The 24,247-nt window shown below is 47.2% G+C and overlaps 1 long non-coding RNA gene across 1 annotated transcript; it reads right to left on the bottom strand.

Moving 5' to 3' along the window:
• Window positions 1-3,967: 3,967 nt before the first annotated feature.
• LOC128077884 (uncharacterized) lies at window positions 3,968-23,689 on the bottom strand. The gene is made up of 3 exons (XR_008205206.1): window positions 23,509-23,689; window positions 16,428-16,537; window positions 3,968-14,037 (listed from the first exon to the last, which is right to left on the bottom strand). It is a non-coding gene; the product is annotated as an uncharacterized LOC128077884 (long non-coding RNA).
• Between the last annotated feature and the right edge of the window lie 558 nt (window positions 23,690-24,247).

Below are 24,247 nucleotides of genomic sequence, written 5' to 3'. Positions count from 1 at the left end.
TCATCCGCAAGCCTCTGCTCCCTGCTAGGAGTGTTATTGATGCTGGAGCTGGCAGAACCTGAGACCTTCCTCCACCTCCCCGACATCTGCTTCCCCCAGCCTGATCCCATGGCCTTTCAGACAGACACATTTATGCCCCACTTCCCCGCAGAGTGACATCTTTCAGAACATGTTTGCTGATGGTCAGAGCAGAGGGCAGGGCTCTGAAAACCTCCCAGAGACCAGCACAGGGCCTTGGACATAAATAAAACACTCGGAGTGAAACTTGGGGGACGTCTTGGTGCTTCCAAGGACAGCCTGGCTGCTTTTGTACCAGCCACTGCTCACAGTGCAGGACAGAGCTCAACCAACTGAAGGTTAGGTTGTCTGGGATGGGAAGAATGCCAGAAATTGCTAGTGATACACATATATATCACTGTGTGTTACGTTTAGCATTTGTCCATGACTCTTGTAGGTCTTTACCACTCAGATCAATGCCCATGCTCAGCCCAGCCTTGGGAGAAAGGAATTCATCCATTCAGGTTGTTTTGGATGATTCATGGGGTAAAAGTAAAACAGCCTGGATGTTTTAGGTTGCCCTGTTTGCTCCATTCTGCTCCCAACACCCTGCTCCTTGCTATTACTTATAGCAAAAGGCAAAATAAGCAGGGCAAAAGGCAAAATAAGGCTGCTTGCAATAGCTCTAAAGCCATCCGTACCTACAATTAGGTGCTCACTAAAGAGCAGTGCTTTGCTTCCTGGGGATGAATGGAAGTAGTGATGCCAGTTCTAATTGCCCCTCACACTCCGCCATCCGCCTGATAGAATGCAGACCTTGTTAACATGAGAACTAATGGAAAGATGCAGGTGGGGTTCTGGCTGGTTAAGCCAGAGATGCTTCAGTGAGAATTACCCAATTAAATCTCCATCTCTGTCTCGCTTTCATTTTGTCCCCCCCATTGTTGTGGCATTATCAACCAACCCAATAGAGTCCTAATCAAGCATCTTCAGCATTAAGCCATTGCTTCAGGCATCATGCACGGCCTTGCATCTCTGGGGTACCATGCTGGGGAGGGCAAACAAAGCTAACCCCAAACATAAATATATGCATACATAGCACATGGCACAGAGCCCTGCCCCTGCCTACGGGGGCTTGTCTTTCTGGTACTGTGCATCCCTCTTCATTCAACCCATCCTTTTTGGCCATCTGACACCTGGCCGTGGTGCACAGAGAGGAAATTCCTAGCCCTGTTCTGGAAGAGTTTGTGCCCCTCGCACACACACCTGTGCCCCCAGCTGCAGCTCCTTCCCTTCTGCTTTAAAACTACCCCAAATCTTCCTCCTTGCTCCCATTTGGTGATACACATTCACACGGGGTATTGCCATGGTGACAGTTTGTCCCTTGTCCCAGATGAAGGGATGGGGGGAAATTAAGAAAAAACAGTTTTAATAATGTCAGAGGAAGCAGACAGGGGTATAAAATCCATTAAGCGCTGGAGTGGCCCTTGCAATGGGAAGCGCTCCTGCTCCTTCCCTCTCTGTCACTCGCTCTCTCCTCAACCCCCTGAAAGGTAACCTTTAAAGCACACTCGGTAGCATGGTACTTAAACCTCTGGCATTTACTTTCATTTCACTCTGGCTTTTATTTCTTTTGAGGAGAGGAGGGCTTTTGCGTTAGAAGAGGACAGGCTGCTTTTTCCCTTCTCAGCCAGTCCAGCCTGGCAGCATCCAAAACCTCCCCAGGCCCCCCAGAATCTTGCCCGCACCCTCTATGAAAGCATAATGCCATGGCTGTGGGGTGATGGGATGGGGAAAGTTTTGTGTTTTCTGGGTTGGATAAGCATGACCTAATTGTGCCCAGACACCTGCTGGGCAAAAGAGGAGTCCCAAATATATTAATAAAAGGAAGCCTGCAAAGTTTTTAGAAGCCATTCATTAATTTCATATGTGACCTGCTGGTAGAGACATGAATTATTATCTCTGTAACCTAGCAGCGTCTGCAATGCCAGGCTGACCTTGTGCTGTGCCTCACACAGCAGCAAAGCCAAGCATTCCTGGGGCCCATGCAGGCACCCCAAGTTCCCAAGAATGATGGGGGAAGCTTTACAGACAGCTGTAAAGTAAACTTTTGCCTCTTTGAGGCTCTGAATCAGTAAAATCACTATAAAAGAAGCCAGTGCTGTGATCAGCTTCGGGTACTGAGCTCAGGCCCAAAGACATATGGTGAGAGATCAACATGACTGGTGGTCATAAAGAAAACAAAAGAACTGCCAACTCATTGTGACAGGTGAAAACACTCAGAAACAAGAAGAACACAGAACTGTGAAGACTGGCAATCTCACAGCTGTTTCGTGGTAGATTTTTCTGCATCTGCACATACTGGAGAGCACAGCCTGCAGGTGAGTGGCGCCTCCTTGGAATGCAGAGTTGGCTGCAGGTTGCCCTGGACTCAGACTGAGCCAGATAGATTCAGAAGTGCTCAGAGCAAAGAGCATAGTCCCAGTCAATCCCCCAGCTTGGCAGATGAGGGCAAGAGGGACAAGCGGAGGTTTCTTGGTCTTGAATTAAGGAGATCAGAGCCATAACATAGTTACGAGAGGAAGAAAAGGCAGAAATCAGCAAAGGGATGCAGGATGGCTGGGTGAGTGAGGTGATGGATGGGCCACCTTTGGTCATGCTGCTCATCAACCAGCAGAACAGCACTTCCATCAGAGGCAGATAACAGGAGACATTCACTGACCCTCCGAATGAGGAGAGAGCTCCATCATAAAGAAGGAAACAAATAAAAAGTGCAAAGGTAGGAAATTGCTCAAAGATTTTGTCTGAGCCTGATGGGCTTGGGCTTTGGTGGCATTGAAAAAAAAGTAACAAGAGAAAATCCTGACTCTTCAGTGTTTGCAGAGATTAAATTGGAGCCTTCTGGTCTGATCCATTGATTGTATTTCACTTCCACAAACAGCTGTGTGGCGGTACAAATTACAGGGGACGCAGTGCTCGCCGTTTCCAGCCATCCGGCAATTTGCCCATTTATCGGCAGCAGTCTGAGCAGAGCGTGTCACAGCAGCTGGGCAGAGGGCTGGCATCCACAGGAATGCAATCCCAAGGCAAAGCCAGAGAGGTGTCAACACTCACTACGTGGCCCAGTGGTACATATGGATAGGTGGTGGACACGTGGGTGCCACTTTGACATGAGGAGACGCAAAGATGCCAAGGCCAGTGGAGAGGAGATGCTGGGAGGATGAGCATGGGAAGGGACAGCCGAATTTTCAAATACACTCATCCCCTGGTGCCTCAACAGAGATGGAGCCATTTGGAAAATTTGGATGGCTGGTTCTGCCCTGGGTGTTCAGACCTGAGAGCAATGGCATGAGGTGGAACTCACCAGAAGCACTGAAATGGGCAAGTATCTGCAAATATTGACTTCAGTACATGTACCCAGAATAGTCAGCAGGAACAAAAATCAGCAATGCAAGCTGCTATTTGGATTGGGCCTTCCTGCTGGGACTTCGGGCTCACATTCCCCATATGTGACCCTGATCTCACTGCTCCTGCAGTCCCTGTCATCACCACTCATGATAATATCCTTAATAAAAACGCTGTCAGTGTCTCATTCAACCTGCTTTTAAGAGCTGTTAGTGTCCTGGCAATCTCTGGCCATGGGTAGAATACCCAGAACGACTTCCCAGCCACTCAGAGGGACAAGTGTTTCAAGGACAGATCAGGAGGCACAGAACCTCCACAAAGGCTTCCAACATGCTGGTGAAAGACCCCCCATAGCATCTTTCTGGAAAACTAGGCTCCCAGTCTTGTAATGCCTGGGAGGGTTGCAAGGCTGCGGGCTCAGGGGGCTCCAGGGGATGGGGATGGGAGGAGTTTGCTGTTTTTCTCCCATCACATTTGTCCAGAAGGACTGGGAGCAATTGGTAGATGGACAGGATGGGGGGGGGGGGACGGGACTGACTCTGGTTAATTCCAGTTTAAACCCAATTTCATTTAATTACTTTTTAGCGCAGTAGGAGTGTTTTAACAACTGATTATCTCTGCCAGGCAGTTGTGTTTATTCTTCTTGGCTACTTCTGCAGTTTTTCCAGGCAAATCTCTGCTGCTGTTGTAACATAAAGAAGGGAGTGAGGTAGTGAGAGAGCAGGATGCTCTGCTAGGAATTTGGCCCAAGATTTCCTTTTTCCTTCCTAAAAGTGAAAACTAGAAGGTGCTTGCACGGCTCTGCTGGCCAGGACCTTAGCATGAAAATAACATAGGAAGACAGAATCCTTGCCATCATCAGTGGCAATGTGAGCCTTTCAGATCCAATAGAGGAATTCACCCTTGCACCAAGCCCTCCATTTTATATCATTCTCAATACAACTCCGGGAATGTGTAGACAAGTCACCTGCACTGTGCACTCACCCTCATGGCCATTCTATAGGAGCTGCTTTAGCCATCCCTCAGTGCTCAGTTGATTCCATATGGGCTCTGAGATGCTTCTTTTAGGCAGCATGCTCTTGTCCCAAAGCCTGTATCCACTCCAACCTCTGCACCACCTCCATACAGGCACTGCAAAGGGTTAAATGCTGTCATACCTCCAAACCTGGCTCATTTGGGTTCTATTTGCTGAAATGTGTCGTGCTCCATCCTGGAGGACTCCTCCAGCCACTCATTCATGGAGATGAATAGCAATTGCCCTCCACCATTCCTAAGCTATCCATTTTACCACTCCAAATTTCTGGACTTGTGTACCCATAAAAACTCATTAAGCCACTTCAGTGTGACCAGCATGGTCACCTCTATGGAATTTTCCTCCCTGAAAATGGGATGCGACAGCTTAGAGTTAACAAGTCCAGGAGGAATACCCATAAAAGAGCTGGTGTCACAACGCATTGTTAAAATAGCAGGTGAGCCAGCCACTTGGAGAGTTTAATGGGCCCACGTTTTAAAAATATCTGTGCTGCATCTTGCGCAACAGATAATAAATCTGTAGCAGATATGGATTTTCCTGCCTGGCCACAGCCCTGAGCTCTGGCTCTCTCTCTTTGCCCAAGGGGGATTATTCTGTGGCTTTGCTGCTGCATTTTGGGGAGGGAGGGATAGAGGAGGGATGCTTACCCCTGGGCTGCAGGGTACTCACCCTTCTTGGATGCGCAAATGTGTCCTGAGACTTTCTGCATCTTCTGCCCTGCTGGCAGATGCTCCTTCTGCCTAAATACATCATCTTCTCCAACATCAAACTTTGAGGAGGTGGGACCAGCACCTCATTCCTAGTGCCACGCAGAGCTGTTTTCAGGTGGTGATAGTGAGATGCTGTTGTTGGGAGTGGCAAATTGGAGCTGGTAGCAGGGAGCTGCGGGTTAGTTTATTTTTTTTAACACAGACTATTTGCAAGAACTTAACACACAGCATGGAATCTTCAAACTGACAAGTGAAATGTAGTTAGCCGAGCTTCTATTATTCCCAATTTATTACTCCACTGGAGAGTTGTGCAGGCTCAGAGGCTGGAGGAAGGAAAGCGCTCGCGGGAGCGCACCGGCGGTGGCCAGCAACCCAAACCCAGAGCTCCCGCTGAATTATGACTCACAATTTATAAACCATTATGTGCAATGGATTTCAACTATATTTATTGCAATACAACTGCTAGCAGTTCAAAAATCAATTTGGGAAATGTGGAGGGAAAGGACGAAATTATTAATATGTTTTATATAAATGCCGTATTTTTTTTTCCTTTCCTGGTAAATAATGGTGAGCCCTTCGCTCACTGCAGGCTGGGTGTCTGCACAAGAGCTTGCCACACATGGGTGCACACAAGATGATGCGTGACTGACAAGAGGCATGCAACCCTCGTGTCAAAACAATAAACTGGAGAGTATCTCACCCACTGGTTAAAACAAGGTGATGCAGAACATTTGGCAATGATAAGCCCATGGGAGGTGAGACCCAAAGGATGGCTCCTGGAGCAAGGGGAAAGTAAGCCCTCAGTGTGATATGCGTGATGGTACGGAGCACCCTGGCTGTGGGGAATGGGAACATCTGCTGCAAAAGGTTGGACGACATCGGCTTTTCCATTCCGGGGATCTGCAGCCATATGGTGCACTCCCAACGAGAGGGTTTCTCCAAATTAAGAAAGCAAATGGAAAGTTGAAGATTGGATGAGAAGCAAAGGGGGGTCTGCCTGCCTTTAAGGATGACCTTTCCATAGTTTCTTTGCAGCATCAGGAAGAAAACTTACTTCTATTTTAAAAGAAAAACTTACTTCTATTTTAAAAGAAAAACTGAGTTTCTCGTACATTCCCATGATTCCCGATGCTGGCACTTTAAATTAATCATCGTGAAGAGCCACCACCAAAATAGCAGTACTGGGAACAAACGTCCTCTGGGCAAATGTTGCAAATGCTGCCCAATGTATTCGCGTTAAAGCATTGTTCCTCTCCTTCATCGCATCTCACGCAAACCATTGGAACACACTGAGCCCCAACGGGGCAGAAAAAGCAGCAGGTTCACTGGTGATGGTTTAGGGGTGGATCCAGAGCAGCAGGACTGGTCCCAACCCACGTGCTCAGCCAGCAAAATTTGTTGCTGGTGGCAGGTGGCTGTTGTGTTTTCTAAAGAGGAACCAAGTAAAGAGATGCTATATTTAACTCAGTGCTAGGGGTATCGTACCTTGGAAATGAGAACGTGATTAGTGAACTATTAAATGTCGCCTTTCCGTAATTCCACCTGTGTTTATCTCTGCTGCCTGCAGTTTTTCTCCTCTCTGTTCCCCTCCTGAAAGCACAACAGTGGCTTTCACGTTTTTATTACCCGGTGCATCTGTTGCCACTTCTGTTCAGATCTCCCAAACAAACGTATTTCCTACAAGTACTAAAATACAACAAAAAGGATCCATAATGCTCCCAGTCTAATATTGGACTGACCTGATATCCACAGACCCCACAGCCTCCTCCAGCACAAGATCCTGTGTGGAGCCTGGGATTGCATCAGTTCCAGCAGAGGAGAGGATGCACGGGGATGCTGAGCATGAAGGTCGCCAGATCTGCTCCCTCGCCTCAGGGCAGGAGCAAAGGCAGCAGGAAGCACTATTTCTTGTACCTTTTTGCCTTTTCTAAACACAACCGACCTTTTCCTGGCATTTCCTCTAAGATAAATATCTTGATCCTACTCCATTAACATAGAAGGAAAAATTCACCTTGGCTTCTTCCACCACAGCCTAAAAGCACGTAGAACATCAGCAAGGGATGACACTTTCAGATTTCTTCCTCTTTTTTTCCCCATCCATATTACTGGACTCCAAGCACATTGCTCTACGAGATCATTGCTCCCCATCTATCCCCACCATGAAGAGAGATGCTGCTGGTGGGCATTCCCCACCACACACATTCAGCAGATAGGGGGCTCCAGTTTCCAGGGTTATTAACCTAGCATCTTTCATCCACTCCAAAATGAAGCTAAGGAAAAAAAAAAAAAAAAATTGGAAAAAGAAGAGAGCAGAGGCTTCTTTTCCCTTTCAGAATGTGTAAGCGTGCACGTTTAGTGCTCATGAAAATGTCAGCTTTAAAGCAGAGGGAACTGGTACATCATCTGTCAGAACTGCAGCTGGGCTTAGCAGCTTGGCGTGACATTACAGCAGCACAGCATAAAGGAAACAAACCTCCAGAAGCACACAGCCCAGCACGAGAAGGAGAAGACGAAGGCCCGCCTGCCACGGTGCAGGTCATTAGGAATGAAGCTGACGCATCACACGGCAAAGCAAAGCGCTTGCTAAGTTTGCAGAGTGGGCTGTATTGCCTCAAGGGCTCTTTCCGTCATTGTCTCTCACTACAAATATCCCATGGACTGGTGCACGCGTATCACCATCTCTCATCCACGCCTGCCTTTAGCTTTCCTGTGACCACCCAAAATCAGCATCTACCACTGATCCCACAGGGCTTTGCTCTGCCCATCTCCGGGGAGAAAGAGGATGAATTATCCCTAAGTTCCAGTGGTAAATCTCAAAATCATGATGTTCCATCCCCCCTTTAGCACAGACCCTGAGCTTGAAGCAAGCCCCAGTTTTTCTCCCTTCTCTTCTTTGGGCCCTCCAGGAGCCTCAGCCAGTCCCATTCTAACCTCTTAAAGGTTGGCCTCACCTGGCCCCATGCTAACCCCGTTCTTGGTTGGCCATGCCCAGCATTTCTCCATGCCTTCATCACCCCTCAGATTTTGCTTTCCCTCCACATTCCCCAACACCCTGGAGAGCAGGACCTTGTATTTTTAGCACCTGTGCTATGCAGAGCTAAGGAAATTCCCAGTGACATATTATCAATAATCAGCACTATTAAAAATTTCCCCAAACTCCCAAGAAAGCCAGCCATGTACTGGGTGAAAAGCAGTTGATTTTGGATCACCCCAATCCCTATTCCTCCAGAGAGTTAGCAGAGGGTTCGGTGCAGGCACACACAGGGGCAGAGGATAGAACCTTAGCAGCAAGCAAAGGTAGTACTGTCTGATCATGAGTGAAGCCAGAGCTGTTTAATGGACCCATTAGAGGGCATTAGCTGATAACGACAAGACATTGCTGGCATTTTAAGAAGAGACAGCATGCAGAGCTCTGAGGCTGCACCTCTCTCCATCTGTCACTCCGTCTGCAGAGCTCCTCAGTCCTTCCCAGCACTCTCTGTTAGGGCATCTGGGTGCTAGAGGGACTCTGTCCCAGCAGTGGCCATATCCAGCATGCACTTGTGGCACCAGACCCATACCAAAGAGGCCATATGGGAACAGCACCTCCCACCCATCCTAAGGAGTGCTCTACAGATGGGACACAGCTGGGTGAGGAGCATGGTATTAAGATCTGCAGAGAAGGGAAGGCACGGGCAAATCTGATACACAGGATGGTAAGAGCAGCATCAACAAAGCTCACTGCAGAACTGGTGCTCCACTGGGAGGAAGATGCTGGCCATGCTTTCCCCAGGAAGCCCAACAAGGAACAGCTCCCACTTCCCAGTGTTCTAAAATCCAGCAGCTTTTGTGGAGTTGTTTATGTGAGATAAGGTTCTGGACTGATAATTCATCTCAATTAGACTCCAGAAGCATAGAAAACACGTATGGTTAGACTTTGAAGAGCGCACAGAGCCCTGTCCATGCTAGAGGGGATTTTTGGGGAGAGGAAAGACCCAAGGAGACCAGCAGGGAACCAGGTGGGGGAGAAAAGGACAATTTTATGTTCCAGCATCATAGGGAAGCTTCAGCAACTTGCTCAGGTGATGCCTGCCTGGCACAGTATGCACTTACCACTTCTGGGGACCACAGCAGGGTGCTTCTCCTTCTTCCTTTCTCTCTTCTTCTCCTTCCCTCTCCAATCCCTTCTTCCTCCCAGTGGCCTTTTTGGACAGTAATGGATGCTGATGTCAACCATCTGCCTTTTTATTTTGAGACTGGATGCGCTACAAATTGGCAGCCCCCAAGCAGTAGACGTGGGTGTGAGGGAGGGGATGCCTGTCCTTATATTGTGGGTTGGTTATACCCCTCCTGGAGAATCAGGGCTGGATGCCCATGGAGATGCTTTCTGAACAGCCTGCACCCAGCTTTGGTAGGATGGGCAAAGGCAGGTGATGCTTTGGGATATTAACACCCTGCACTTCCTTCCCCCACCCCTTTCTTTCTGCTCACCAGATTAGCCTGCTAATGAACTCTTGCAGATGAATGCAAGACACACATTGAGGAGATGCTGCATGGGGCACAGGTGGAAAGGGGAGTACCTGTGGTTCAGCAGCAGCATCATCACCTACTCTGTCTGCCAGCAGGCGTTGTGCAAGACAAGGCTGTCTGCAACAATCCTACATCCACATGCAAACAGAGCTCCAGCCTTCTTTCTGAGAGGCAGGAAGGAGCCCTGGCGCAGGGCAGGTGCAGAGCAGAACTTGTGAAGTACAAGACAGGCTATTTCAAACAGCAAATACTCGTTAGTAAGAGATATTGTTGCCTGCAGGGAGACAGTTTCTGGGTGATTGAATGTAGAACTGCTTGGAACAAATTCAATAAAATCCGGTGAGTCTTTTCCTTCTAAAGATGCTGTTTTCTCTTAGCTGATGTTTTTGCAAATGCTCACTGGTTGGGGCCATAAGCTGACTGGGAAGGTTGCTGAGGTGAGCTGCTGGGCATGTTGGGCTGGGACATGGTGACCCTTAGCCTGGCCCAGCTCATGAAAGGCAGCACTTCTGTGCGGGGCTCCCAGCAGGACTGCCCAGAAGACTCTGGGGATGTCCCAGCAGGAAACTCTATGTCAGAACTTCAAAAATTACCACAGAGTCCATTCAGTAGCTTTTGCACGATTCAAAGCTGAAGCTGCTGGCATTTAGGAGCATGAAGAGTGGCAGCATGACTTGGGTTGTTTGGTGGTTTTTTTTGCACTGATTTTCCAATGGGAGCATTCAGCAGGACTCTCCACAGTCCCTGAATATTCTCAGGGCAGGAAACCGCCCTGCTGCTCCAACAGCTGCCTCCCCAAACCAGCAGCTCTCATTGTATGCTCCCCAGCTGAGCCTGCAGGGCAGCTCTTCCCTGAAAACTCAACTAGATCCTCCCAGGTCCCCTCTCCTCACTGTCGCAATGCAGGGACTGCCCCTACCCAGCCCCCTGGACACTACCTGCTATGAGCACGTAGCTGGTTTCTCTGAGCTAGTAGCTTGGGAACGCATGCACAAGTCAACAAGAGTCAAGGTCAGTACAGCAAACTCACCCAATGACAGAGAAAGCATTTGTGTTATGACCTTTGAGTTATCCCATTTAATTATTCCAGAAACAGCTTCAAGAAAGCAATGGATTCTCTTTTTTTTTCATTTAGAAAGAGCCTTCAGGACAGATTTAATTGCTGGGGTACACACTAGTCATCTCCGGCTGTGTCTATGATTGAACAAAAGTGCTGGGACCTTGTTTTAATGAAAAGGCACTGTATCTCTCTTCTTACCATGCAATAGCAACAATAGCAGATTATTAGAAGTAATATCAATCTAATCCAATCCAATCTGTACCGTTATTAGCCCTAGCTAACTACTGGTATTAATTTTATTACTAATATCACTGCTGCAATAAAAAAAAAAATCAACCACAGTGCATAGGTTTGCATCATTCATCAAGCTGTTCATTTGTTTGGCTTCAGATCAGCTAAATACTTTCCCCTGTCACTCAAAATCCAAATATGCATTTTCTTTCTTGAATTTTACCTCCTTTTCCTTCACCTTTATCTCACCCTCCTTGCAACTTTTCTTACTACTGTCCCTCCCTCTACTGGGCTGCTCCTTGCCCCCATAAAACAACTTCATGTGAGATCAAAGCCAAGACAATACATTTTCCTACTCTGAACCCAGAGAAGCTTCCAGCAGTTATGAGTCAGCAAGGCAAGATAGAGCTGCTGGTCACTGAGAGAAACTGCCAGGAATTTGGGGAGGATGAGTCACCCTCAAAGATGGCTAGAAGAGAGGGAGAGACAGAACTTCTCGTCCTTTCTCCTCCTTATCATTCAGCTCATCTCTGTCCCAGGCTCCACATATGAAGTACTTTGAGGACTTGCTTGACTTTGCAGAAGCTTCCTCCATGGAGACACATGCATCGAGCTGGGCGGGTGCCCATTCTCATGTCCTCCCTCCGTATGCAACACTCAACTTTGGCTCCCAATATTCTCAAGGAGTTAAATTTAACTTTGGGTTAACTGCAGTTTCCTTGAGATACTCTCTGTAACCTCCTGTACCACTCAGCCTCTTCCTCACTCTCTCAAGAAAATAACAGCTCACACTGCTCCCGGATGCTGAAAAAGCCCACATAATTGGTACACTCTCCACAAAGTACACCTCAGCCAACAGCATGGCTATTTGGAGCACAAGGGGTGGTCTCGGCTGTTCAGCAGGGTCACGGGGTTGACAGCCTCCTTTATTTTCCTTTTCCTCCTTCCAAGAAAAATGCCCTGCCTCCTCCAAGTCAAGTCTGAGGGCACTAATTGAGAGCAGATCTAGAGGGAGGACAGGCTTCCATCCCATGTTGGGCAGAAGTCTCAGCTCTAGCCTCGACATTCTGAGGATTAACCAGCTTCAGTTTCTCCAGTGGGTTTTTCTGTCCTATACCTCTGTAAGAAGGATTTTGGCACTGAAATGGGAAGATCTGGAAGATGAGGATTCCCATGTGACCTCAGCTGTCTCTCCATTCACATTTGAGGAAAAAATTGCCACATCATCTCTTCAGTGTAGGCAGCATCTCGTGGACCAAAGCTGGTTTATTGTGCTCTTCTACTTTCTCACTACGCAGTCTTGGGTGGGTACTGCTACCAGCTATCATTAGCATCTCTCTCACACTAGAGATAAATACCAATAATAAGAGTCATACATACTTATATGTACTCCTTTTATACTAATATAAAAGGAGTGTCAATTCAGCCATGAATACAAAGCTTAAGGATACTGCACCTCATTCCCGTTTGCTGCCTCAGGCACCAGGAACTGACGATCAAAACTCACCAAGCACCAAAAATATTAGTTTAATATTTGTGTGTGCTCAGCTTCTTCTTGTGCTGGGATGACAAACAGCCTCGCGACGGCATCGCCAGAGGCACTAACACTTCCGTTCTCTCTCACTGATTCTGGCACACAGAGGGATCTTTTCAAACCGATAAATGCTTTCATTTTTGTCTCCACTGAAAGGACTTCCTCTGTGGAGTGATGTTTTGCTAGAGGAAATGATTTAAGAGCAGCGATATGGTTGTGATTCAATATTATGCTCAGGAATTCCTTGTAAAGTCAAGGGAGAGACAAATTCTGACATTGCAGGATTACCTGAACCTTGTGTGAGTCTTGCTACAGACAGAATCAGGCAACAGACCCATGAGGAACACAGTGACATTTTGTGTCATTTCAGGACACTCCCGCTCCCACAGCAAATACTCTATATTGGAGGCTACATCCACACAGGAGAAAATGCAAAATTAAGGGTAGAGAAGAGAGAATGAACCTTTGCAGATCCCTGTTAGAAATGAGTTAAGGGGATGAAGTTCAGGGTGGTTGCCATGTCAGAGCATTCCTCACATCCTTTCCTACTTGGGGCATACCAACCCATTGAGTTGGTGAGCGAAACTGGTAAGAAAACCAACCACAAAGAACGGGCTTTGCTTTCCTTCCTTTGTGCTGAGCTGATGTACACCAAAAACCCAGTCAAGCAAAAAACAACCATCAGAAACGGTCTGGAGAAATAATCTGCTCACCCACCCATCAAGTCCAGATATGATAGATTGACTGAGTTACCATTTCGCGTTACAAAGGGATGGGCTCAAATCACACTCCTTCTTCAATGGAGGCATCTCAGTTCCCCACACATTATGGCAAAATTGGTGTTGGGTGCCAGCTCCCTCCTGCTGATGACATGCTTATTTCTGGCCTTGGGTGAAGGCATTCTGGACATGTTTCTTGCCAAGCAGTGGGGAAGGACAATGCTGTCTCTCCTCTCCAAGGCAGGCTGCAGCAAGGCAAAGTCCCACTTTCACTCCAGCACTACGCTGAATTGCAACACTTTGTATTTGCCTGTCAATATCCCAGTTGGATTCTGCTTCTATATATTTAATTCAAGATGAGTACCGCAGGACCTCTTTTGTTAGCTGGACACCTCCTGCACATTGTTATTATTTCTTTCATAAAAATCAATAAAGGCTTGGGAACAACAACCACCAATAATAACAATACATCTCTCTGTGTCTTTGTGTTGCATCTTGCTGAACAGCTTGGAAAAGCAGCAGACAACAGTCCAAATGGGAAGCAAAAAAATAGTGGCAACAAAGTAACACATAAGAACGGACAATAGTAGGGTCACTTGCATCTCAGCCCCTAAAGTCTGCAGCTGGGGTCAGAAGGGCAGCAATGTTTTTAGATAAGGCACCAGAAGAAGCTCCTCTCATTCAGTGTTCCCATTTCCTTGCACGTGAAGCATAGACAGAAACTCTGATAGAAATTTTAGAGCACCACTTTGAAAGCCATAGGCAAATCACTGCTATTGAGGTGTCTTCCTGGGCACTGACAAAACTCAAGGAGATGCATCCCCTTGATGTTTTACGTCCTGCTTTGAAACAAGAAGAGATGATCCTATCATTCCCCTCCAGGAAACAACCAGAGAAGCAGGAAATAAAATCACCCAGGACCCCTGCAATTCAGCTTCAGAGCATCACTTAGCCACGGTACACAGGAGGTTAGAAAGACAAGTGTGTCTACACAGCAACACTTCTCCTCTCCTTGTACCATGATGAGCTATTCCTGCAGCTCAAGCCGTGGCTGCTATGGGTGGAACAGAGAACAGGACTGGCAGGGAAGGATGCAGCACAGCTGGCCAGCTTTGCTCCGGCTTCATGCTGCTTGCACCTTAGCCACAGCAGGCTCAGCTCTCCTGCCCCCGAAAAGCCCCCAGAACTCCTCCTGGGGGAGCTCTGCTCAGACACAACCTACGCTTCACATTTACCAGGAATGTAGCACCTAGGTTAAAGAAAATAAGTAACATTCTAATGCTATTGTTTTAAAGGTTAATGTATTCCCAGCCATAACTCTGAGCAGAGCTTTCCGTCCAGGAACAATCATCCTGCGGCAGGAAAGTATTGAGTGGGTGACCCAGGTCCTTTCCATCTCTAATTTTTATGCATCTGTGACTCCCCTTTCGTTTCTTTCCCTTTCCAGTTCACCCATCCAAAGTAATGCGAAACTAAGGCTAAATACAGTTGAGGTTTCATCCACATCACAGCTACTACACATGCTGCATCAGCACATACCGGAGCACCTCTGCTCCTCCACTGTTTTCTCTTCCACATGAGGGGTTACAGCTGTTGCTACACACACAGCAAGATGCTTCCAGCCAACATCTCCTCTGTGAGGATCCATGCTGGGCAGATCTCCTGGCCTTCTGAATATCTGGGTCAATGTGATCCAGGAGTAACATCCTCCCCTGGAGACCAGCCAGCAGAAGACACCAATAGGCTCCTTCTGGAGCTCGGATGCTCTTCGTGCTGGCCTCAGCCCAAGGCTGAGCCACAATGGGAAATGCAAAGCCAGGCAACGTAACACAAATGGAGCACATTAATGGGAAGAAAGGCACAGCAGAAGTGACTCAGATGAAATGTAGGCCATCAAAACATTGCCATTCCTGTTGGGTTGCTGCCTTTGAAAGCTCAGTGTGTGCTGATGGGATAATGGAGGGAAAGGATGGTGTTGGGTTGTGGTGACCTTAATGCTTGCAGCCCAATTGTACTATATGAGCACAGGTGCTTCCCTGAAAGGAAACACAGACACCAGAGGCATGGCTACTCAGTAGTCTTTTTTTAATTCAAACTACCAGTCGGGGGAAAGAAAAAATGGCTTCGTTCATCAAAATGCAATTTTCTGTGGGAGTTATGTGATCTTGATGTTTTCCTCAGTTACTACTTGATGCTGTTGAAGAACAGACATACACAAAATGTAAAAAAATAAAAAAAAAAAATTAAAAAAAATTCTGTTGAGTAGCTGAGAGCCAAACAGTTTTGATCGACTGGATGAAAGCGTTCAGGACAATTCCAGATCAAACATGATAAGTTGTCCAAGTGAAATGGGGCTTTTCAGCGCTCAGCCTCCTCTCTGAATAAAAATGTGGATGCCAGGGGGAAGGGCAGGAGGGAAGAAAACACACCCAGCAAACTCTACCGCCAAGTTTCAGAATATTTTGTTGTGTTTGCAGCAAGGGTGATTTCTCCAGATTGTGGAAGCCATAATAGAGAGGGGGAAAAATGCATCATAATACCTAGTTATTCAAATACACGTAATAGAGGCAAAATCATCTCTGGTGCCTTTCTGGGTGCTGGGCAGTCAATTTTGCAGTTATGGGTCTGACATCGCTCAGGAGAGGACAAACTGGACAATAAGGTCTCTGGCATAACCCTGTGATTAAGGGATTACCATTAATTAACACCACGGCTCTGAGGGCCTGCCTGCTTTGCCTGTGATACGGTATCTTCCCATCGGCATGAAGCAGATGGTTCTGAATTTCCAAAATCTGCGAGACCCAATGCGATAGAAGAGAGGGAGAGGGGCAGGGAGACGAGAACAAGATGAGGAAGAGAAACTGGGGAGAAGTGCAGGAAAACACATTCCTCACATTTAATTACAGGCACTGACAATGAAAATTAATTGAGTTCTTGTTCAAATATTGCAGGCTCCCGGAGATGCAGGGGCAAAGGAGAGAGTGGGAGGATGCTGAGCTGTGAGCGCAGGTCAGGGAACCAGAGCAAACATGCCGACGAAATGGGCTGAGCAAGCAGCGCCAAAGAGAGAAACACATCACACGCACAGAGAGGGAACCTATTTGCCAGGAAGGGTTGGCTGCTGGAGCAGTGCTGGGCAGCAAAGGATGTGCTCAGAACCCAGCACCTGGCAGCAGGTGAGCACTAATTATCCATCACACCTTGAGACAGAGGCATCAAACATGCTTACCAGACAGGTTGGCCAAGCAGCAGGAGGATGAAGGTGTCAGACGTAGCCGGGTCCCAGCTGATATCATGTTCTCTTTCTTTTTGGGGGGATTAATTAACAAAAGCAACTCCCTGAGAGCAAATCATCAGACCAAGCTGTTTACTGTAACAACACCAGCAGCAGTAAGCAAAGAGGGATACCCCACTGCACCTCCGAGACCTTAACCCAAATCCCAGCAGACGTAGATGTACTGAAGCATCCCAACTACAGGAGGACATACTAGGAGACAAGGACTACCAGGACACAGGAACTTTCTCCAAACTCCAACCATAAGTGCAGTGAGGCACTGGCACAGGCTGCCCAGAGAGGTGGTGGTGCCCCAGCCTGGGAGACACACAAGGTCAGGCTGGACAAGGCTCTAAGCTCCTGATGGAGCTGTAGGTGTTCCTGTTCATCGCAGGGGAGTTGGACCAGATGGCCTTTAAGGGTCCCTTGCAACTCTGATGATCCTATGATGATTCTTCATCTAACTCCCTTTGGAAACATAGGTTTCTGGTGGCAATAAGTGTTCATCCCAGCAAGGTGGTCCTGTCCTCCCTGTAGTTACTTGGAAATCACACTGAGGTGGGTCCTTGTAATCTCTTTTGGCCAAGTAAATGCTCCTATTTCAAGGCAGGTGAAGCAATCATAAATGTCAGGTAGGAGAAGTGAACGCAGTGTATCTTTTCATTTGTATGCATGGCATTTTTTATTAAACAAAAACCCGCTCTGCAGAAATGGAGCCCAGCCCCAAGGCTCTTGTTAGAGAGTTATTGATGGCAGTGTGTCCCTTTGTAACAGGGACAAGCAGCCCACCTGCTTTTCTCCGGATTCTCTTCTGGACTTGAATACTAAAATATCACAAAATTCACCTGAGCTTTCCCAGTACCACAAGTGTTCTTTCCAAACACACCACAAATACCCCAGATATCCCAGGCTGCTCATCAGAAACCTCACAAACACTACCACAGACCTCCAAGACAACCGACAGCCATGTCCCTCCACCTGTCCCATGAGCCCCCCTTGAGGAGCACTCCCAGAGATGTCACCAAATGTCCCCAGTTACAGACTGGATATCATAAAATCACCATAAAATCATAGAATCATTAGAGTTGGAAAGGACCCTTAAAGACCATCTGGTCCAACTCCCCTGCAGTGTACAGGTACCCCTACAGCCCCATCAGGAGCTCAGAGCCCCATCCAGCCTGACCTTGGGTGCCATCAGGGCAGGGGCACCATCACCTCTCTGGGCAGCCTGTGCAGTGCCTCAGTGCCTTTATTGTAGACTCACCCTGTTTTCAGCGTTGCAAAAGAGTGTGCATCCACTTATCTCCTCCATATGATATTTGAACCTAAGACTTCTCTATTAAAACAAACCAAACACATCCACAGCCTTTCAAAATCACTGAAGTATGAGGGGGCTTCTTCCATCCTTGCTCCCCACTTGATGCCATCACTTCAAGCTTGGCTGAGGATCTGCATTGGACGTAACCCACTTGGCACAACCAGATGATCTCCTATACATATGGAAAAGCAATCAGAGGCAGAAGCTCGTGGGATTTGTTTCAGAACAATGTTGTAATAAGCCAGAGGATAATCCACAGCCCAGGGACGGGTCCTCTTCCCAGAGGGGAAGATGGCAAATGAGACCGTCATGTCACATTACTTCCAGTGGGCGAGCTACTGGCGAGGGGATGTGGACCGCCACACAGTGACCACAGAGTAGCCCCACAGATGTGTCCCTAGCACAGCCCTGGGGGGACGATGGGAATGCACAGACCCGATAAGGACCGGCGAGCTGCAGGCTCCAGCCTCAGCCACACACGGTCCCTGGAGAAATTTCACTGTGTTTGCGCTAATCTCCTTACAAACGGCGTTGGGGGGGTTACTTGTTTATTTTATTTTATCCGACATGTGTCAGGCGGGCCCGCTAAGCCTATTACATCTCCAGGGAGGTCAGAGTTTCCCTATTTATTTTTTTCCACCAGAACACTGCTCATCCTCTCTTCAGCTCCTCTGGACATTTCTCCATCACTGCATACAGACTGGTGCTTCATAATTAACACTGGGAACACCTCATTGGGTTGGGAGGCTCATGTGAGATAAGCAGCCAGCTTCCAGCTAGATATCCTAAATTTCCAGAGCTCGTAGGTTTCAGAGATGAGCTATAAAGCTTGCTGGAGCACCTCTTATTGCTGAGTTTCTTTCCAATAAACCCTCAAAATAAATAGATAAAAAGTTAACCAAACATTTTTTCTATCCTTTTCCAGTGCAAAATTGCTCAAGCCATTGAGAACAACTCAACTGGGACCTGAGGTTTTCTGGCATTGTTTCATCTGTTTGCATTTCTGAGCAGAAATAGGGATTGATGGCCTGGACTGGAGAGTGTGTGACCTCCACAGTGCACCTCATGCTGAGGGACACGTGCTGCTGAAGGGCCACCTGCCCTGAGAGCCCTCCCCAGATTGGTGCAGAAAGTGGAAAGGGTGGAAAGGGGGGAAAAGGAGAGAAAACAAAGCAGCAAGTAAAACCACCCATAATTGCACAGCAAATGGCCTCTTTCTCGAGAAAGCATCAAGCTCTCACCATGCAATGGGGAGATCAGGAATACCAAGGGAGCAGGAGATATTTGCGCATGCACATGCACACACAGCAACACGTACACTCTGGAGACTTCACTACAGAAAATCAATGTGGGCTTATCAGCCTGCAGCAGAGCCAGGACAATTAAACATTTCCCTCTCTGACATTATGTGTTGGGCTTAAGTTCTGAAGTTGTTCTCATCTGTGGATAGGGAGAAAGCACCATCTGAGCCAGCATCTCCAAGGGACAGCTCTCTCTAACACCGGCAGTAGCCAATATTACTTCTACGTTGCCTTCTTTGCCCTTAAAAAAAGTGATCTGTCTCTTGTTTCTTGGCCATGGACCAAAAAAAGGAAGACAGCACGCATTCAATATTGATTTCCTTGCTGGAACCAGACCGTCTCCTCTCCTTGCACACAGACACCCATGCTCCCAGGAAGAGCCCCTCCCCAGGTGCAGAGTTCTGGTGTCCTTCTTCAGTGCAGAGCAGAACTTTGTAGAACACCCAAAATGGGGCTCAAGGGGCAGAACCAAGCACAGACCCAGAGTCTTGAGTGAAGGAGCACCAAGAAGCATCACACCAGCGCTGTAACTCACTGCTGGTAGGGCACAGACAGGAGATGGGGTTTGGCTTTCAGGGAGCAATGCCACCACCTCCAGTTTTGCCCTTGCAATGATTGCACAGCCTTTAGCCCTGCAAAACTGCTTTCATGTGGCACCTCTGCCCACAGCCAGACCAAAACCTGAATGGGATGGGGATCCCAACCCTGATGGCCGCAGATGGCCACATGGCCACACTCCTCCTGGCTTAGAGAAGGAAAATTGAAGGGAAAATGCCTTTCCCGTGCATGCAGAGAAAGGATTTGTGGTGGGAAGTGAAGGGGATTTGTGTTCCTGTCAGTTCCAGCAGAGCTGCGGAGCAGACCTCACTTTGCGCTTGCTTTTGAGAAGGTGATGCTCGGCCTTCAAAGGACATTGAAGAGAGGTGACACAGGGAGGTGACTGTGGCCGAGTGGCTGACGGAAGCAGAGAGCTCCAGCTGAAAAAAAGCATTCCTGACCCTTGCTGACACAGCCAGCAACACATCAGTGCTGGCAGCCCGCCTGCACCGCAAGAAAAATGCAGAAGAAAGCAGCAACATCAAGCAGACCTGCTCCTTATTTCATTTTTCTACCTGGCTGGCCATATTCAATTCTGTGTTTAATTGGTAGCAGAAAGTTTCTGGAACAAAAAAGATCAGTTTGTCATTTTTGTACTTTGTTTTTCCCTTCTCTTAAAGCTTTCTCAAAGGATTTGGAGTGGGTCAAACGCTGCCAGTCCTCCTGGCTAACGCAGGCTGCACTTGATTCTGCAAGAGCTGGGCTGCTGCAGAGGGAAATGCACCTAAACTCATAAAAACGTGGGGCTGGGGGGAGGGACAGTGGACAAATCCTCATTTCCACATGCCAAAAAAAAAAAAAAAAAGGAAAAAAAAAAAAAGGAAAAAAAAAAAAAAAGAGTCCTTTCGCACAAACAGAGGCACTTGATATTCACTCCTCATGGCTTGTTATTTATTATCCCACTTCCTCAAAAATTGCAGGAATCTAATCAGAGTCCAGAAACAACAGGGGATAATCTGGGTGATCAGTCACAGGCGAGAGAGGAGGAATAATAAGCAGTTGGAGTGACCACTTGAGCAGGGCTGGGCTCACGGAGTGCACACGAACTGCTTGGTGACCACTTAGCAGTGATGAATGGATCTCAGGCTGAAAACCCACTTAAGGCCATCGTTAATTCCCAGCCTATGATGATCCCATTGACATCTATGGATTGCTTTACACGCTTGAGATTTAAGCATGTAAATGTGAACTGGGCCCTGGGTTCACAATACATCTACAGCATGCTGTTACAGAGAAGAGAAGGAGCCAGGCTGCCCAGGTGGCTTGCCATGATGGGACCATCCTTCACACCAGGATGACATCAAAAACCCATTGCAACAATATTTTTCTTGCTCTAAGCGTGATCCAAATCACAGTAGCTTAAGACAACACTGCTTATTTCAGTGCCTTCCTTATGTCCTCTCTGTACACCCTAAGCTTATATCTCATTGCAACCCAACCCAAAGTGGAGGAGCCCCATCACTATCAGGGCCAGACAAGGTCTGATCAATGCTGCTCTGAATGCTGCCCAAGGGCTCTCAGACATAACTTCTCCCTGTCCTAAGCTTCTATAAATATCAGGGAACAGAGGAACATGGTCCACCCGTTCATTCCACCACTGCCCATGTCTTCTGCAGGTGCCTGTCTGGCTCCCTTCTTTGGAAATACTGCGTGGGTACAGCTCAAATCATAGCAAAGGAATCTACGATGCATTTCAATAACTGCATTATTAATTCCTTAAGCGACCCAGGAGGAGACAGCTAACACAGCCGTGGAGCTGCCCTGTCTGGCCACCATCCCTGGCACCTGACACTGCTTCCAAGTGGTCGTTTAGATGGCAGAAAGCCCACAGGCACTTCTAACATCTTTGGGCTGGCAATCCTGTATGGGGTCAGGGCTCACACTGCAAGCTGTGGGGATTGCACAACATGGAGCTGAGCCCTTGGGATGCCGGAGGCCAAGAGCAGCCATCCCTGGTGCAGAAACACCCTTTCCCCTGAGTCATACCGGGTGAGACGTCACTTTTTAAGGAAAGATGTTGAAAGTCATGCAAGTTTATAGATAGGAAAGGACACAAGATGATCAATCATTATTAATACCACTAACGAACAGCTGAGACAAACAGCATTACCCCCTTGCTTGAAAAAATAACTGAAAATCTTAAAGTTGACTTGGTTCTGTAGTAGGGTAAAATCTGTATTTATTCATCAGCAATGCCTTCCCACTTGTGGTTAGCACAACGCTTTTTTTTTTCCCTTTTTTTCCTTTTTTTTTTTTTTTTTTTTCTCTGGGAAGAAACTATTATTTTGCCGTTTCCCTGTGCCCTAAATGAGTTCTCTCCTGACTATACATGCACTTTGAGATAACAGCTGGTTATCTCATGTGGAACAGTTATCTCATGTTAGATCATGTGGAAACACTTCAGACAATGAAGATACAACAATTCAGAGTCAAATTTAGACACCAAGCCAGTAATTAACAAAACCCATGGCTACAGCAAGGAAAAGCTATTGTAACACAAGAAATGCAATACGGCATCCAAAAAAAAGCTTCTATTTTTCTTACAAAATACCTGTGTAAGCTTAGCAAGCCAGAGAACATCAAGAGCTTTACAATGCCAAAAGAGCTAGAAGCAACCTGACTCTCAGAGACATAGCCCAGCAGGCAGGTGGGGATGGGCTAGTGGTTGGACTTGACTATCTGAGAGGTCTCTTCCAACCTATATGACACTATGACCCAGTGAATCTATGCAATGGCTAATACTTGCAAGTCTCACCATGAATCAGATGTATTCCAGCACCAAGGCCATGACTTCATGTTGCCCTGAGGTCTTGGATCAGGGAACTAGAGAATAGAGGGTCAAGTGTTGGCAAAACCACTTCTAGCTTTAGGTGTGTTTCTAATGATCTTTCATAAGGAAATGGATAAAAATGTGAGCTTTCTGCTCCAGAAGGACTGAAACATCCAACTTTTGCTGTCGCATTGGCTGAAGTTTGCACTGCAGGACAGCTCAGTGCCTTCAGTTAGCATTAGAAATAACACCCAAGATGTTCTGTGCACTGAGCCTGGAAAACAAAGAGCCTTAGGAATAGGAATGAGCTGCAGGGAGGCAGTGGAAAGTTAACCACATTCAGATCAGAGGGAAAACAGCAAGCAATTTCATCCAGTCACTATAACTCCTTCCCCCCACTATTTCTTCACTTTCAGGCTCCTGACCTTCTCTGTTCTAGCCAGAAGGGAATAGGAAAGCTCTAAGAAAGCCATTCCTGTGTTATTTTTAGCAGAGGCAGAAGAAAAGTGACTGGAAATAATCCATGAAAGTGAGCTTTCACCTTGATTTTCAGACTCTGGAGATTTCGATAGCCTTGATAACAATCACAGCTTTACCAAAAGCATATAAACTGCTGAGTGATACCAAAAGCATAAATTGAGCTCTTCCTTTCTTCCTGCTTTGCTTTAAAGACCTAGCAAGCCAAGGTGGAAACTGAAGGAAATGCTTTCCCCGCAAGCCAGTGAATACATGGCTGTGCAGCAGCAGGGAGACCCTGCTTATCTCTAGCCAGCAGGAATCCATTGTGTTCGGATGCCTTCAAAACACATGAGGGTTTGGAAAGATGACGGTGTCTTGCAAAAGAGGACACTCTTTCCAAAGTGGGATTAAGACCTCTTCTAGAAATAACCATTCCCTCCTCTATAACCTGGACAGAACAGTGTTGCAAAACAAACAAAATGGTGGTATGACAATACTCGGAGCCCTCACTCCTGAGTTATTGACCAACTCTTTGCTCTCCACCCAAGAGGAGCCAAGCAAGTTAAAAAAAAAAAGTTGATAGAAATATACCTGGATAAAAGCAATGATGTGAAACTTCATGTTTCTCTGCCTGCCCCAACCTGAAAGCAATGCTGCCAGCAGCTGCTGATGGGATGCAGACCTCAGCTGGGTCCTTTAGAGACTAAAGGATTTAATTAGATCAAGCACACTCCCAAGATGCTGATAATAAGAACAACATGAGGGCTGATCACATTAAGTTGATCTTTTCTGTTGATTGCTGCCATCTGATGTCTCCTTCTCCACCCTTGCACCCACCCACCCACCTTCTTTTGCTGCCCATAGCTGTTAGGGTGTCTGGGGAAGAAGGGAAAGAGAAAGGGAAGAAGGGAGGGAGGGTAGAAACAGGGACGGAAATGTTATGGTCTAGGCTCTGCTGGGCATCAATGTGTTGTGATGCTCTGCTATTCATCAGCCAGCTGTTTGAGCAGCCCTCTGCCATGCTTCCAGCACTTCCGTGACCCTTGCACAAGCAAACCATTACCTCCAGTTTCATCTTCCCATTCAGGCATTCCCAAGCAGCTAGAGATTGAAACCCACTTTGTTTCTGCTGATATCTTTTAAGTTGACCACATTGGTCGCTGGTTGGGTTTTAAAGACCTATCACTTCCCCATGCCTTTTTCCAGCATCAGCTTTCTTCCTCTGCCAAACCCCTCCTTTTCCCTCTATGGCCAGGACTGCAAAGAGCACTTCTTTTCAGAATAGCTATCCCTGACTAAAGAGGTGGTAGAATTTCTCTGGCTTTGACTG

The sequence above is a fragment of the Tympanuchus pallidicinctus genome, unplaced genomic scaffold, assembly GCF_026119805.1.
Source record: "Tympanuchus pallidicinctus isolate F22 unplaced genomic scaffold, pur_lepc_1.0 scaffold16, whole genome shotgun sequence".
Taxonomy (NCBI): domain Eukaryota; kingdom Metazoa; phylum Chordata; class Aves; order Galliformes; family Phasianidae; genus Tympanuchus; species Tympanuchus pallidicinctus.
Note: the sequence above shows the minus strand (reverse complement) of the source record. Positions and strands in the feature narration are given on the sequence as shown.